The sequence below is a fragment of the Rhinoraja longicauda genome, chromosome 2 (genome assembly GCF_053455715.1).
Source record: "Rhinoraja longicauda isolate Sanriku21f chromosome 2, sRhiLon1.1, whole genome shotgun sequence".
In the NCBI taxonomy this organism is placed as follows: Eukaryota; Metazoa; Chordata; class Chondrichthyes; order Rajiformes; family Arhynchobatidae; genus Rhinoraja; species Rhinoraja longicauda.
In genome coordinates this window covers 28,075,729-28,091,992 of record NC_135954.1, presented here as the reverse complement: position 1 = coordinate 28,091,992, position 16,264 = coordinate 28,075,729, and the positions used below count along the sequence as shown (strand labels likewise).

General features: G+C 46.8%; 1 long non-coding RNA gene across 1 annotated transcript in view; it reads left to right on the top strand.

The window, feature by feature from the left end:
- LOC144603032 (uncharacterized) overlaps nt 1-16,264 on the top strand; it is a 161,215-nt gene that overhangs the window by 29,300 nt on the left and 115,651 nt on the right. Inside the window, exon 3 of the long non-coding RNA XR_013548522.1 lies at nt 9,834-9,939. This is a non-coding gene — a long non-coding RNA (uncharacterized LOC144603032). The remainder of the gene's footprint in view (nt 1-9,833; nt 9,940-16,264) is intronic.

Below are 16,264 nucleotides of genomic sequence, written 5' to 3'. Positions count from 1 at the left end.
GTATGCTGAGATTCTGGCGGAGTTTCCAGAGCTGCTTATTCAACGTTTTGACACGTCTTCGGCCAAGCACGGCGTGGTCCATCACATCCGCACCGAAGGCCCTCCCGTTTTCGCTCGGGCCAGGAGACTACCGCCAGACAAACTGGTGGTGGCACGGGCGGAGTTCAGGAAGATGGAGGAAATGGGAATTGTCCGTCAGTCTGACAGCCCGAGGGCCTCGCCGTTACATATGGTCTCCAAGGCATCTGGGGGGTGGAGACCATGTGGCGATTATCGGCGTCTCAATGCTGTCACCACGGCTGATCGCTACCCCATACCGCACCTACAGGACTTTTCATCTGGGCTGGAAGGAGCGGTGGTGTTCTCCAAAATCGATTTGGTGCGAGGATACCACCAGATCCCGGTGCGACCGGAGGACATACAGAAAACTGCAACGATTACTCCGTTCGGGTTGTTTGAATGGTTGCGTATGCCTTTCGGTTTAAAGAACGCGGCACAGGCTTTCCAACGACTGATGGACCGCGTGGGCCGGGGTTTACCCTTTTTGTTTATTTATTTAGACGACATCCTGGTCGCCAGCCCCTCAGTACAGGAACACCAGGCCCACTTGCGGACCGTGTTCCAGTGGCTCCAAGACCACGGGCTAATTATCCACCCCAACTCAGGGGTGACCGCGCTTTTGCGGTTGCAGCTCCTAGACTGTGGAACAGCATCCCTCTCCCGATCAGAACTGCCCCCTCCATCGACTCCTTTAAGTCCAGGCTCAAAACATATTTCTACTCCCTAGCGTTTGAGGCTCATTGAGGAGGCGCTGTGAACTGTTTGCGTGCTACTGTATGTTTTCATTTTTTTTCTCTATTGGAACCTAATCAAATGTACAGCACTTTGGTCAACGTGGGTTGTTTTTAAATGTGCTATACAAATAAAAATTGACTTGACTTGACTTGACTCCAAATGTCAATTCGGCCTTCCGGCTCTTGATTTTCTAGGGCACAGAATTACCCCTGCCGGCGCCTCTCCTTTGCCCGAAAAGGTGGAGGCTATCCGGGCATTTCCTGGGCCCACCACAGTAAAAGGGCTACAGGAGTTCGTAGGCATGGTTAATTTCTACCATAGGTTCGTTCCGGCAGCTGCGCGAGTCATGCGCCCGCTTTTCCAATGCCTTGCAGGGAATCCGGTAGAGTTGATATGGTCCTCGACCGCAGAGTCGGCTTTTACAGCAGCTAAGGCAGCCTTGGCAGACGCCACCATGTTGGTCCACCCGAGCCCCTCTGCCCCCACGGCCCTGACGGTTGACGCCTCTGACGTGGCGGTGGGCGGGTTTCTGGAGCAGCAGGTCGGTGGCCGTTGGCAGCCTTTGGCGTTTTTCAGCCGGCAACTAAATTCGGCTGAGCTGAAGTATAGCGCATTTGACCGAGAGCTTTTGGCCCTCTATTTAGCTGTTCGTCATTTCAGGTACTTCCTTGAGGGCCGCCCATTTGTGGCCTTTACGGACCATAAACCATTAACATTTGCTTTTTTCAAATTGTCTGACCCATGGTCGGCCCGCCAGCAGCGGCACCTGACTGCTATCTCCGAATTCACCACCGATGTCCGTCATGTCGCGGGTAAGCTTAATGCCGTTGCTGACGCCCTGTCTAGACCTGCTTTTCCCCCTATTTCGGCGGTGGACTGCGAAGTGGATCCCCAGGAGCTTGCGGAGGCACAGCTTCTAGCGGATACCGCTTCGGCATACCAGTCCACCACTTCGGGATTGAAGTTGGCCCAGGTAGCTTGTGGGTCAGAAGGCACAAAAGTCTGGTGCGATGTTTCTCTTCCCCGTCCCAGGCCGGTAGTACCGCCCTCCCTTCAGCGCCGGGTTTTCGATGCCATTCATGGGCTGGCGCACCCGTCCATCCGCTCCACCTCTGCTTTGGTAGCAGCTCGGTTTGTCTGGCATGGCCTACGGAAACAGGTAGCGGGTTGGGCGCGTGCCTGCGTTCCCTGTCAGACCGCTAAAGTCCAGCGCCATGTCCAGCCCCCCGTACAGGATTTCGAGGTCCCAGCTGTTCGTTTTTTCCACATCCACGTGGATTTGGTCGGTCCTTTGCCTTCCTCCCGGGGCTACACCCACCTCCTCACGGTGGTGGATCGGTTCACCCGGTGGCCAGAGGCTTTCCCATTGTCTGATATTTCATCAGCGTCTTGTGCTAGGACTTTGGCCCTTCATTGGGTAGCTCGTTTCGGGGTCCCGGCAGTTATTACCACTGACAGAGGCCCACAGTTCACTTCGTCCCTCTGGGCCGCGCTCGCAGAACTGTACGGTTCCAAGTTACAACCCACTACTGCATATCACCCCCAGGTAAATGGACTCGTAGAAAGGTTCCACCGTCAACATAAGGCGTCCCTCAGTGCAAGGCTTGAAGGCCCGGACTGGGTAGACCAGCTCCCTTGGGTTCTTTTGGGCATCCGGACTGCTCCTAAGCTAGATCTCGGTGCGTCGTCTGCGGAGCTAGTATATGGCTCGACACTTCGAGTACCCGGAGATTTGTTTCCGGACCCTTCAGACCAGCTGCCTACAGTCCCATCAGTGTTAGCATCTCTCCGGGAACGGGTGGGCTCCCTGGCTCCAGTTCCGACTTCACGTCATGGGTGTCCCATGGTACATGAACCGCCTTCCCTGAGGGACTGTGAGTTTGTTTTTCTGCGAAAAGATTCCCATCGCGCCCCGTTGCAGAGGGTCTATCAAGGGCCGTTCCGGGTTTTGCGTAAGGGAACGGCTACCTTCACCTTAGACATGTGCGGCAAGAGTGAGCTCGTCTCGGTGTCCCGGCTCAAACCTGCACATTTAGATCCGGATCAACCAGTCCTGACCCATGGTCGGTCCCTAGGAGAGGCCGACCTCCGTTAGTTCCGCTCAGTCCAGGACCCCCCGTTCCGACAGTTCCTCCAGGACCCCCCGTTCCGACAGTTCCTCCAGGACCCCCCGTTCCGGCAGTTCCTCCAGGACCTCCCGTTCCGGCAGTTCCGCCAAGTCCGGAACCCCCGGCTCCTGTGGGTCAGGCTGTCCCTCTCCGTACTCGTTATGGTCGCGAAATCCGGCTCCCTGCTAGGTTCCGCACCTCGGGTTCTGGGGGGGGTCATGTAGCGACCATAGAGAATGGTCCAGGTCGTCGAACCCTCGGATTGGCCAGCGAGGTCACGTGTGAACGCGACCGTGGGGATTGGTCCAGGGAGCGACATCGCGGATTGGCCAGCGTGGTCATGTGCGCTTTTGGCGCCAGATATAGCAGTTCGGCGAAGTCTTCGAAGAAGACAGTAAGTTTTTGATGGTTGTCCTTTACCTTGTTGTTTAACTCTGTATTCGAATATTGCGGCTGCAATAAACTTCTTCTGCAACCAACAAGTTTTCGGACTCGCCATACCAGTGTGATTACTGAATTTACCTGTTGATCTATGTGTTCACCTTTATAGTTACTTTTGAATTGATACAACTATATTTATAGTATGTTCATGGAATCAAAGAGTCAGTCATACAGTAAGGCACAAGGCCCTTCCCCCATGCCGACCAAATGCAGATTCTTTCACTCATGGGACCAGAGTTTATTGATGAACAGGTGGGCAGATGGTTTGTGAGGTGATGTGCACCTTCTCTTCTGTAGGGCTGGTGTGTGTGCTCCATGCATGCCCTTGAGATTCCCAATACCATCCTAAATGCTCTTTCTCCACTTCAATGTTCCCATGAGCCAGAGGGAATGTTGCAATTCCAAGCACCCATCAATCCCTCTGCAAAAAAACTTGCCCCACATCTCCCCTTTAAACTTTTCCTCTCGTACCTTAAAGAAATGCCCTCTAGTCTTTGACATTTCCATCCTGGAAAAAAGGTTCTGTCTGTCTAACCCATCTGTGACTCTAATAATTATGTATACTTCAGGTCTCTCCTCAACCTCTGATATTCCAGAAAAAACAATTCAAATTTGCCCACCCTCTCCTTGTAGGTAATACCCTTTAGTCCAGACAGAATTGTGGTAAACCTCTTCTGCACCCTTTCCAAAGACTCCACAATTCTTTAAGGAAGATAAGAATACACCCTTGCAGCTTTATCTTTGTCCACCTCATAATGTTCTCCCATGACAGAATAGTGTTTCAGGAGCAAAAATCAAACTGTTGGAGGAACTCGGTGGGTCAGATAGCAATGGTGGAGGCTGCAGGATTGTAGACTATTGTAGCGACCATAGGGATTGGTCCTGAGAGTCGAACCCTCGAATTGGCCAGCAAGGTCACATGGTGGTGCGACCATAGTGATTGGTCCTGAGAGTCGAACCCGCTGATTGGCCAGCTAGGTCAGGTGGTGGTTTTGGGGCCCAAAAACCAGGCAGTGGGAAGAGAACTTCGATATGAACAGTTTGAGTTAATGGTTGTCTGTAATCTCGTTTGTTATCCTTTGTAATTGAATATTGCTGCCGCAATAAACTTCTTTAACAAAGTACAAGCCTCCAGACTCGCCATACTATTCAGGAATCTGGTGTGCATGGAACAGTTGCGTTATAATGCTGAGAACTATATCCTGTACTCTACATCCTCCCTATTGCTTTACTTATTGTGCTTGGGTTTGGCTTAATTGTATACTGTATGTATAGTATTATCTGATTTGATCGGATAGCGTGCAAAACCAAGCTTTTCACTGAACTTCGAGAGACATGACAATGGTAAACCTAAACCTCATGGACTTGCATAGACTGCCCAGAGTAGGGACACTGATGTTGGATTGCTTAACCTTCCAGTCAATTTGGAGGATTTTGAGGAAACAGTGTTAGTGGTATTTTACCAGTGATGATAACAGTGGTACAACAAGTTTTCAGTACGTGATAAACTCACTTCTTAAAGGTACTCTGACTCTCACATAGTTTACTGCTTCTTCTAAGAAGAAACTAATAAATGCACATGGGCTTCAATTTATATGCATAAATTTTAACAAACAGTTATTTAGTTATGAAATTATACAATTAACTAATTATTTACAAAGATACATGATAATTATAAATCTAGCCAAACATATAATTACCAATTCTAACTCTAAACTGCTTAATCTGGAGCTGTCACAGGAAGACACAGTGCTGGAGTAGCTCAGCAAGTCATGCAGCATCTCAGGAGCTGTATCTAATTTATTTACAGTATCTACCCCACACACAATTAATCCAGTGAATCACTTCTCCAGATGTGCTTCACCTGCTCTCCCAACCTTTGCACAATTATTATCTATTAATAACTGTCATTTAGAACGGAGATGAGGAAAAACATTTTCAGTCAGAGAATTGTAAATCTGTGGAATTCACTGCCTCAGAAGGCAGTGGAGGCCAATTCTATGAATGCATTCAAGAGAGAGCTAGATAGAGCTCTTAAGGATAGCGGAGTCAGGGGGTATGGGGAGAAGGCAGGAACGGGGTACTGATTGAGAATGATCGAGAATGATCAGCCATAATCACATTGAATGGTGGTGCTGTCTTGAAGGGCCGAATGGCCTACACCTGCACCTATTGTCTATTGTCTAAATCTATTTTATTTTCTATCATCTTTCTTTGGTGTGCTTGGGGCTCGACACTTCTTTACAAAAAGGTTTTTTGCACATTTGAACATTATGCAAGGTTGCATAATTCCTTGCCAAAATGTCCAATATTCCCACATCTAAAACATTCACAGACATCTTCAGCTTTGGAATGACCCTTACCGTGTCCATGTCCTTTGCTAGAGTCAGTAGATGTCACCTTGTTAACGTGGCTTCCTCCATCTAATCTCATGATCTGAAATTGAGTTTCCACGGCTTCAAATGAAACGGCAATTGTCATTGTTTCCGCTAATGTTAGCGTGTCACCTTTCTCCAATAACTTGCGCCTCAAGCTATTTGAGTTGCAACTTTGTGCAACTCGATCCCTGATTTGATTCTTCCAACTCAGCTCCAGAGTTGAAGCCCTCAGAAACTTGGCGCAATCTTGTGACAAGCTGCGCAATGCTTTCCCCCCCTCTCTGTGTCGTCTGGCGAAATACATGTCGTTGAAATGCAGCATTTATTCACACCACACAATGCTTCAAAGCAGTAACAGCCATCGCACAATCTGCTTTGCCTCCTGTCTCTGGAAGTGTCTTGAAACCCTCTGCATTTTGGTAGGACAAATCAAAATAGGACGTACAGGGTAAATGGTAGGGAATTGTGGAATGCAGTGGAACAGAGGGATCTGGGAATAACTGTGCATTGTTCCCTGAAGGTGGAATCTCATGTGGATAGGGTGGTGAAGAAGGCATTTGGTATGCTTGCCTTTATAAATCAGAGCATCGAGTATAGAAGTTGGGATGTAATGTTAAAATTGTACAGGGCATTGGTGAGGCCGAATCTGGAATATGGTGTGCAGTTCTGGTCGCCAAATTATAGGAAAGATGTCGACAAAATGGAGAGGGTACAGAGGAGATTTACTAGAATGTTGCCTGGGTTTCAGCACTTAAGCTACAGAGAGAGGTTGAACAGGTTGGGTCTTTATTCTTTGGAGCGTAGAAGGTTGAGGGGGGACTTGATAGAGGTTTTTTAAATTTTGAGAGGGACGGACAGAGTTGACGTGGGTAGGCTTTTCCCTTTGAGAGTGGGGAAGATTCCAACAAGGGGACATAGCTTCAGAATTGAGGGACAAAAGTTTAGGGGTAACATGAGGGGTAACTTCTTTACTCAGAGGGTGGTGGCTGTATGGAATGGGCTTCCGGTGGAAGTGGTGGAGGCAGGCTCGATTTTATTATTTAAGAGTAAATTGGATAGGTATATGGATAAGAGGGGATTAGAGGGTTATGGTCTGAGTGCACGTAGATGAGACTAGGTCAGGGAGAGTGGTCGGCGTGGACTGGAAGGGCCGAACGGGCCTGTTTCCATGCTGTAGTTGTTATATGGTTATATGGTTATATGGTTATATGGTTTATATGGCAATGGTCTCTGTCGTGTGAGCTGCGCTGGCCTTGCCCCGTTGACAAACAGTGCCAGGCTGTCTGCATTGGCATCAAATTCTTCTGACCATGCTTCCCAAAGTGCACTCACTACACTCACTTTCCCACTCGAATGGATTCAAACCTCTAATCCCAGCTGCTTTGCCTCCACTAAATGCCATGTCTGCTTCAAAAGTGGAACTACACAATTCCTAGTTTGTCCTCGTCTCCAATGCCAGATCCGTGTTTTGAACCGATTACAATAATATACACATTCAACATCTGAATTCAAACGTGCTGTTTTCTTCCTCCATCGGTCATTTCAATAGACAATAGGTGCAGGAGGAGGCCATTCGGCCCTTCGAGCCAGCACCGCCATTCAATGTGATCATGGCTGATCATTCTCAATCAGTACCCCATTCCTGCCTTCTCCCCATACCCCCTGACTCCGCTATCCTTAAGAGCTCTATCTAGCTCTCTCTTGAATGCATTCAGAGAATTGGCCTCCACTGTCTTCTGAGGCAGAGAATTCCACAGATTCACAACTCTCTGACTGAAAAAGTTTTTCCTCATCTCAGTTCTAAATGGCCCACCCCTTATTCTTAAACTGTGGCCCCTTGTTCTGGACTCCCCCAACATTGGGAACATGTTTCCTGCCTCTAACGTGTCCAACCCCTTAATAATCTTTCCCGCTAACATGTGTCACCTGATCCTTCTGACTTAGTGTAGCATGTGATACATTTCAATACAACACCGGTTACCATGACAATGATATCTTGCAATCTGTGGGCATAACTAAGAAATGATTGCTTACGCATTTGAACATGAAGAAATGACAGTAGATTTTATTTGGTATGTGTTCCTTTTTAACACCTTGACCTTAGCACCTCTATACTAAGTGCAAACAAGTACTAACAGCATTAACATTGTGCCAATAGATATTTTCAACACAAGTTCAAAGTAATGGCAAATAACAAGATTTTAAGTGCATTTCAATGCTGGTAGAACAAGTAATGGTAAAAGAAACAGGCCTATATGATTTGACTTGAAATTAATAAAAATAATCTTATAAAGGTTTAAACCCATTTTGGATCCATGGCGATTCTGCATTGCTGCCTGAAATTAGTGTTTCTGCTGACACTTCATTACTTTGTGCTCATTATCACGTTCACGATATGTGACGTGGGATACTAAGCCAGTAATCCTACTTATAAACCCTACTGCTTTAAAAATGTTCCCCAATTATTTCCCATTCACCACAATTAGTCAGCTTTACAGGCTCATAATTTATGTTTGATAGTTTCTTGAGATATTACATTTTAGAATTACCTGCACATTTAATCTCCTTATCGAGTCCACATCACAAGATTAGAAATTGTTCAGCCAGAGCTGAACACACGTCTTGGCATCTGCTTACAATGGCGTCTTGCGCGTCTTGTGCTTCTTGGGCGTGGTGGTGGAAAGATTGGTGGAAACAGGGCCGCGACGTGAACGCTCTTTCCTTCACCCCTACACATTTAATGTTACTTATTATAAAGAGTTTGGCTTGATTGTATTTATGTGTAGCATGATCTGATTTGATTGCAAAGCTTTTCACTCTACTTCGATGCACGTGACAATAATAAACCTAAACCTATTTATGTGTTTTACTTTTGTGCTTCCGTGCTGCTCACATTGGAACTTATCCATAATGACATTTTCTTCATATCTGATACCACAGCCAACTTAATTTGTTATTGTAATTATAGCTCTCTGGTTGTGGATTTCTTGTTATGACATCTGTTGGATAGGATTCAATGGGCATGACAGGAACATACAAAAAGGGCTGCAGAAAATGTTAAACACATTTTTCACTTTCATTTGTGGATGTCAACCTTGAAATATAGGAGATTCTAACTCCTGACCCAAATCATAAGTTCATAAGTCACAGGAGCAGAAGTAGGCCATTCGGCTCATCAAGTCTACTTCACCATTCAATCATGGCTGATCTATCTTTACCTTTCGACCGCATTCTCCTGCCTTCTCCCCAAAACTCTAGACACTCTTACTAAAAAAGAATCTGTCAATCTCTGCCTTAAAACCATCCTTTGACTTGGCCTCCACGGCCGTCTGTGGCAATGAATTCCACAGATTCAACACCCTCATCTCCTTTCTAAATGTATGTCCTTTTATTCTGAGGCTATGCCCTCTGGTGGAAACATCCTCTCCACATCTACTCTATCCAGGCCTTTCACTATTTGGTAAGTTTCAATGAGTTTCCCCCTCATCCTTCTAAACTCCTGCGAGTACAGGCCCAGTGCCATCAAATACTCATCGTACGTTAACCCAAGATCATTCTCGTAAACCTCTTCTGCACCCTCTACCCTCTCCAACGTCAGCACATCCCTCCTCGGATGTGGGGTCCAGAACAGCTCCAAATGCAGTCTGACCAAGCCTCAGCATTACATTCCTGTTTTTACATTCTAGTCCACTCGAAATGAATGCTATCATTGCATTTGCCTTCTTTACTACCGATCAGAGAGCAGTTATGCTTGAAGAGTTCTCCAGGAACAGATTTCCTGTCTTTCCTCTGCATGTGGTTAATTTACATTCCACTGCTTTATTACTGAATTTTGAACATTGTCCTACAGGATATTACTTTTAAAAGAAAACAGCCTCCAGTAGTCTGTTGCTGTGCGTAAGCATTGAAATAAATATTAATAGAAGTGATGCTACATTTTTAATATTCAGCCATCATTTTTGACAAAGCAATTTTGGAAAACAGATTTAAATCACTCCCCTGGTGACACCCACAGCCAGAACATGGCATTACAAGATAAAACCATATGAAACAATTACAAATATCATAAATTTTGAATGCATCCTCCTAATTTCTCCTGTTTTTTTAATAGGTAATCAGCATAATTAAATCTCATCATGGCCCTGGCTTTGAAGCAATAATATTGGGTTATTGGACAGGATTGGCAGCTCAAATCTAATGGATGGTCACACTTTAAGGTAAGTGAATACATTTAGAGTAAATATTGTTTTGGCCTTTCTGGTGTTTCAAGTACATATTAGGCAGTTGTCAGCCTTCGCCAACGCTGGGTGAAGGGAAGAAACACCGAGCATGAAGGGAAGGAACTCTAGGCTGCACATAAAGGTCAGTGAGTGAGTGATAGAGGAGCTCAGCTGCCGAATCCTGGTTTGATTAATAGCATGAGATGAGCTAGAAACATAGAAAATAGGTGCAGGAGGAGGTTGCACCGCCATTCATTGTGATCATGGCTGATCATCTACAATTCGTCACCTGTGCCTGCCTTCTCCCCATATCCCTTGATTCCACTAGCCCCTAGAGCTCTATCTAACTCTCTTTTAAATTCATCCAGTGAATTGGGCTCCACTGCCTTCTGTGACAGAGAATTCCACAAAATCACAACTCTGGGTGAAAAAGTTTTTTCTCACCTCAATTTTAAATGGCCTCCCCTTAATTCTTAGTCTGTGGTTCTGGATTCCCCCAACATTGGGAACAATTTTCCTGCATCTAGCTTGTCCAGTCCTTTCATAATTTTATGTCTCTATAAGATCCCCTCTCATCCTTCTAAACTCCAGTGAATACAAGCCCAGTCTTTCCAATCTTTCCTCGTATGACAGTCCCACCATCCCGGCAATTAACCTCGTGCACCTACGCTGCACTGCCTCAATAGCAAGGACGCCCTTCCTCAAATTAGGAGACCTAAACTGCACACAATACTCCAGATATGGTCTCACCACAACTGCAGAAGGGCCTCTTTACTCCTATACTAAAATCCTCTTGTTATGAAGGCCAACATGCCATTAGCTTTCTTCACTGCCTGCTGTACCTGCACACTTACTTTCAGTGACTGGTGTACAAGGACTCCCAGGTCTTGTTGCACTTCCCCTTTACCTAATCTGACACCAATGAGATAATAATCTGCCTCCTTGTTTTTGCTGCCAAAGTGGATAACATCACATTTATCTTCATGAAACTGTGGTATCTACACGCAGCCATTCATCTGCCCACTCACTCAACCTGTCCAAGTCACCTTGCAACCTCCTAATGTCCTCTTCACAGTTCACACTGCCACCCAGCTTTGTGTCATCTGCAAACGTGCTAGTGTTACCTCTACTTCCATCATCCAAATCGTTAATATATATTGTAAACAGTTGCGGCCCCTGCACCGAGCCTTGCGGCACTCCACTCACCACTGCCTGCCATTCTGAAAAGGACCCGTTTATTCCTATTCTTTGCTTCCTGTCTGCCAACCAATTCTTTATCCATGTCAATACCCTACCCCCAATACCATGTACTGTAATTTTGCCCACCAATCTCCTGTGTGGGACCTTACCAAAGGCTTTCTGAAAGCAGGGTCGGATTAAGCTAGTGCGGGGCCTGTAGCATATGTTATAAAGGGGCCCTAAATATGGGACAAGGTGATGTCACCGCCCACGCCCCAAGTGACCTCACCCAGCCAGCAGCCACGTACTTTATTATGGGGAACAAAGAAATGGCAGACGAGTTAAACCGTTACTTTGGATCTGTCTTCACTGAGGAAGATACACACAATCTCCCAAATGTTCTAGGGGCCGGAGAACCTAGGGTGATGGAGGAACTGAAGGAAATCCACATTAGGCAGGAAATGGTTTTGGGTAGACTGATGGGACTGAAGGCTGATAAATCCCCAGGGCCTGATGGTCTGCATCCCAGGGTACTTAAGGAGGTGGCTCTAGAAATAGTGGAAGCATTGGAGATCATTTTTCAATGTTCTAGAGATTCAGGATCAGTTCCTGTGGATTGGAGGATAGCAAATGTTATCCCACTTTTTAAGAAAGGAGGGAGAGAGAAAACGGGTAATTATAGACCAGTTAGTCTGACATCAGTGGTGGGGAAGATGCTGGAGTCAATTATAAACGACGAAATTGCTGAGCATTTGGATAGCAGTAACAGGATCATTCCGAGTCAGCATGGATTTACGAAGGGGAAATCATGCTTGACAAATCTACTGGAATTTTTTGAGGATGTAACTAGGAAAATTGACAGGGGAGAGTCAGTGGATGTGGTGTACCTCGACTTTCAGAAAGCCTTCGACAAGGTCCCACATAGGAGATTAGTGGGCAAAATTAGAGCACATGGTATTGGGGGTAGGGTACTGACATGGATAGAAAATTGGTTGACAGACAGAAAGCAAAGAGTGGGGATAAATGGGTCCCTTTCGGAATGGCAGGTAGTTACCAGTGGGGTACCGCAAGGTTCGGTGCTGGGACCCCAGCTATTTACGATATACATTAATGACTTAGATGAAGGGATTAAAAGTACCATTAGGAAATTTGCAGATGATACTAAGCTGGGGGGTAGTGTGAATTGTGAGGAAGATGCAATAAGGCTGCAAGGTGACTTGGACAGGTTGTGTGAGTGGGCGGATACATGGCAAATGCAGTTTAATGTAGATAAGTGTGAGGTTATTCACTTTGGAAGTAAGAATAGAAAGGCAGATTATTATCTGAATGGTGTCAAGTTAGGAAGAGGGGATGTTCAACGAGATCTGGGTGTCCTAGTGCATCAGTCACTGAAAGGAAGCATGCAGGTACAGCAGGCAGTGAAGAAAGCCAATGGAATGTTGGCCTTCATAACAAGAGGAGTTGAGTATAGGAGCAAAGAGGTCCTTCTACAGTTGTACCGGGCCCTGGTAAGACCGCACCTGGAGTACTGTGTGCAGTTTTGGTCTCCAAATTTGAGGAAGGATATTCTTGCTATTGAGGGCGTGCAGCGTAGGTTCACTAGGTTAATTCCCGGAATGGCGGGACTGCCGTATGTTGAAAGGCTGGAGCAATTAGGCTTGTATACACTGGAATTTAGAAGGATGAGGGGGGATCTTATTGAAACATATAAGATAATTAGGGGATTGGATACATTAGAGGCAGGAAACATGTTCCCAATGTTGGGGGAGTCCAGAACAAGGGGCCACAGTTTAAGAATAAGGGGTAGGCCATTTAGAACGGAGATGAGGAAGAACTTTTTCAGTCAGAGAGTGGTGAAGGTGTGGAATTCTCTGCCTCAGAAGGCAGTGGAGGCCAGTTCGTTGGATGCTTTCAAGAGAGAGCTGGATAGAGCTCTTAAGGATAGCGGAGTGAGGGGGTATGGGGAGAAGGCAGGAACGGGGTACTGATTGAGAGTGATCAGCCATGATCGCATTGAATGGCGGTGCTGGCTCGAAGGGCTGAATGGCCTACTCCTGCACCTATTGTCTATTGTCTATTGTCTACTCCCGCTCCACCAATGGCGGCTGCCCGGGCCGGGAGGTGGGTTGCTACGCAACCTCCGTGAGACGGCGCCGGGCCTACAGTGTCTCGAGGTAGACACAAAATGCTGGAGTAACTCAGCAGCATCTCGGGAGAGAAGGAATAGGTGACGTTTCGGGTCGAGACAGCGGCTAAATGTTTCTCTTATAATATTGCCTGTCCGATTGGGTGTTTCCAGCATTTTTAACATTTTTATTTCATATTTCAAGCATCTTAGCTTTTAATGCATTTCAATCTCAAATTTGAATCACTGTACAAAAAATTACAAAGCATGGCGGCTTCTCCTTTTGTCGTCCCACACCCACCCCCCACAGTGATCCCCCCACGCCGGGTCCTCCATTTTTCTTACCCTCCCTCCCCTCACGGTGGTCCTCTATGCTTTCATCAACCGTTGACTGCTGGTCGACCCGCGAGGCATCACTGCCGACGTGGCCCCATCATCGCGGGGTTTCACCGTTGCCGCCGCCGAGGCCTCACCGCTGTTGACGCCCCACTTCACGCCTCTGTGGTGTCGACCCGGGCCACAGCCGCGGGCTCCGTCGGCCGCTTCACCCGACCCGGGCTTCTACCCACGATGCATCGGCCGTGCCCTGACCCGGGTTTCTACGAGGCGATCAGGGAGGCCACGGCGTTGCGATAAAGTTCTCCAGCCACGTTCCCACTCCACAGCTGCGGCCTGTCAGGAAGTTATGTGTCAGAAGAAGCTGCAGATGCTGATTTACACCGAAGATAGACACAGAATGCTGGAGGAACTCGGCGTGATCTCTGGAGCTATGGAACGGATGATGTTTCGGATTGAGAACTTTCTTCAGACCAGAGGTGACGGCGCGGTGCTCTGGTGAGCTCCGGCAGCACTGCACCCCTAATGGGGGTGGAGGTTCTGTATCTCGGGGTTGGCGGTTGGGCGGTGATGCGCCGGCTGCCCATTGGTCCGCGCAGCCCCGCCGCCAACACATTCTAACCACGGCGTTAGCAACACATTCTAACCGCGGCGGTTGAGGAGCGGTGCGCGCAACACAGCGCGGGGCCGTGGAACGCGCGGGGCACGTAGCAAATGCTACTCTTGTTAATCCGGCCCTGTCTGAAAGTCCAGATTCATTACATCTCTCCTTCATCCATTTTACTTGTCACATCCTCAAAAAACTCCAGAAGATTAGTCAAGCAGGATTTCCCTTCATAAATCCATGCTGACTTGGACCAATCCTTTTACTGCTATCCAAATACACCGTTATTACCTCTTTAATAATTGACTCCAGCATCTTCCCCACCACTGATGTCAGGCTAACTGGACTATAATTCTCTGCTTTCTCTCTCGCTCCTTTCTTGAAAAGTGGGATAACATTAGCTACCCTCCAATCCACAGGAACTGATCCTGAATCTATAGAGCATTGGAAAATGATCACCAAGGTGTCCACGATTTCTAGAGCCACCTCCTTGAGTATCCTGGGATGCAGACCATCAGGCCCTGGGGATTTATAAGCTTTCAGTCCCATCACTCCACCCAATACTATTTCTTGCCTAATGCAAATTTCTTTCAGTTCCTCTGTCTCCCTAGATCCTCCGTCCTCTAGTACATCTGGGAGATTGTTTGTGTCTTCCTTGGTGAAGACAGAACCGAAGTACCTGTTCAACTCTTCTGCCATTTCCTTGTTACCCATAATAATTTCACCTGTTTCTGCCTTGAAAGGACCCACATTTGTCTTTACTAATCTTTTTCTCTAAACATACCTAAAGAAGCTTTTACTGTCCTTCTTTATATTCTTGGCCAGCTTGGGTGGGTGTTACAAGAATTTTACTGTGTGACATTTCAGGGCGTTTAAAAAATAACTTACAACAATGCAACTTTCCTGTGAAGACTTTGCTATCAGGCTTAATGGACCCCTCAATAAATGGCCAATATGATTCTGTGCACTTTGCAAAAATCTGCATCTTTTTCACAATAGACTACCTTTGTCCTTTTTCCACACTCAGAGTCATGCAGCATGGACACAGCCATTCAGTCCAACCCTTCCATGACAGCCAAGATGCCCCATCTTAGTTCGTCCCCATTTGCTGCAGTTGCCCAATATCACTCCAAACCCCTCCCAAGCATGTACCTGTCCAACTATCTTTTAAATGCACTTATAGGACCAGTCTCAACTATCTCCTCTGGCAGCTCGCTCCAAATACCCACCACCCTTTGTGTGAAAAAGTTGTCCCTCGGCTTCCTATTGAATCATTCTCTTTTCACCTTAAACCAATGTCCTCTGGTTCTTGATTTCCCTACCCTGGGAAAAGACACTGTACATTGACCCTATCAATTCCCTGCATGATATTATACACCTCTATAAGATCACCCCTTCAACTCCTGCACTGCATAGAATAAAGTCCTAGCTTTCCCATCCTCTCCCGGTAGCTCAGGCCCTCAACTCCTGACAACATCCTTGTAAATCTTCTCTGCACTTTTTCAAGCGTAATGACATCCTTCCTATGGCAGGGTGTCCAAAACTGAATACATTACTCCAAATGTGCCCTAACCAACATCTTTTACAAACTGTGACATAACATTCCAATTTTTTCCCCTCAATAGAACATAGAACAGCACAAGGACGGGCCATTCAGCCTACAATGTTTGAGCCAAACATGATGTCAAATTAAACTGATCTCATCTGGCTGTACACGATCCATGTCCCTCTATTCTCTCCACGTCTCTGTGTCTATGCAAGGCCTCTTAAACGCCACTATCGCCACAGAGGCCAAGTCAATGGATATTTTTAAGGTGATCGATTAGTAAGGGTGTCAGTGGTTATGGGGCGAAGGCAGTAGAATGGGGTTGAGAGGGAATGATAGATCAGCCATTATTGAATGGTGGAGTAGACTTGATGGGCTGAATGGCCTAATTCTACTCCTAAAATGTATGAGCTATCATATCTGCCTCCATTACACCCCTGGCAGTCCCCACCACTCTCTGTGTAAATCTCTGTGCACATCTCCATTAAACTTTCCCGTTCACCATTGCTACGCCCTCTAGTGTTGGACATTT